Here is a 1,672-nt window from a genome sequence, read left to right on the forward strand (position 1 = left end):
CAGTCCAGGAGGAGGCTGGCATGCGGCTGTAAGGGTCCAGCAAGATGCGGAAGCAGCGCACCATCAGCGTCACCAGGAAGATGAGCAGAAAGACCACAAAGGCAAACACCGTCTTCTGCTCGGCGTCCATGCCGGGGGGCCCGGGACCGGCCTCCGCCTGCCCGGGCGACAGCAGCTCGTAATCCAGGGTCGAGGCGTCGTCCATGGCGGCAGCGCAGGAAACCCACGGCGAAGGGGGCAGTGGGGAGAAGGCAGAGGTGATGGGGGACCCCGGCCGGTCAAGCAGCCCCCATCTCCCAGTCTGGAGCAGCAGCCGTGGCTGTGTAAGCTAGACCAGGGCGGGCAGGGCTACAGCCCCCGGGGGCTTCGGGCACCTGGAAAAGAAGCAGAGCGGAGAGATGTTCCCCCCCCCCCCCGTTTGGCCTCTGACGGGCAGAGCAGATTGCGAGGGGGAAATGGTGGCTGGGCATCAATGTCGGAAAGAGAAGGAGGCCTGGAGTTCCCTCTGGATCCCTCCAGCCACCAATTCATCCGCCATCCCCCGTTTATCATCCATCTATCATCCATCATTTATCTGCATCTATCTGTCTATCATTATCTGTCTGTCTATCATTATCTGTCTGTCTGTCTGTCTATCTATCTTCTACCTATCCATCCATCTCTCTCTCTCTATCATCTATCTATCTATTCATCATCTATCTATCTATTCATCATCTATCTGTCTGTCTATCTATCTATATCTATCTATCATCTATCTATCCATCCATCTCTCTCTCTCTATCATCTATTATCTATCTATTCATCATCTATCTATCTACCTACCTACCTACCTACCTATCATCTATCTGTCTGTCTATCTATCTATAGCTATCTATCATCTATCTATCCATCCATCTCTCTCTATTATCTATCTATCTATCTATCTATCTATCTATCTATCTATCTATCTATCTATCTATCTATCTATCTATCTATCTGACTGTCTATCTACCTACCTACCTACCTACCTATCATCTATCTGTCTGTCTATCTATCTATAGCTATCTATCATCTATCTATCCATCCATCTCTCTCTATTATCTATCTATCTATCTATCTATCTATCTATCTATCTATCTATCTATCTATCTATCTGACTGTCTATCTACCTACCTACCTACCTACCTATCATCTATCTGTCTGTCTATCTATCTATAGCTATCTATCATCTATCTATCCGTCCATCTCTCTCTATTATCTATCTATCTATCTATCTATCTATCTATCTATCTATCTATCTATCTATCTATCTATCTATCTATCTGTCTATCTATCTATCTATAGCAGGCATGTCCAAAGTCCGGCCCGCGGGCCATTTGCGGCCCGCGGCCCGGTTTAATCCGGCCCTCGAACAGCCCTCCCTGCGGTATGTAAATGCGGCCCTCCCACGGCCCTCCGGCAAGTCCCATGAGAGAGAGAGAGAGAGAGAGAGAGAGAGGCACTTGCACTTCTGTCTCTCTCTCTCTCTCATGGGACTTGCCCCCTCGCAGGGCTCCTCATTGGCCCTGCGCCCGGGTGTCCCGCCCCCTGGGAGAAGGGCGGCCAGGAAGTCCCTTTCCCGGGCTGGCCCCATCCCAGGCGCACGTGGCTGGGGAGCCATGCGGGGAAGCCCCGGGATCCCCGCTGGGAGCAA

This window comes from Protobothrops mucrosquamatus, unplaced genomic scaffold (assembly GCF_001527695.2).
Source record: "Protobothrops mucrosquamatus isolate PMUCROS unplaced genomic scaffold, P.Mucros_1.0 scaffold760, whole genome shotgun sequence".
Classification (NCBI taxonomy): Eukaryota; Metazoa; Chordata; class Lepidosauria; order Squamata; family Viperidae; genus Protobothrops; species Protobothrops mucrosquamatus.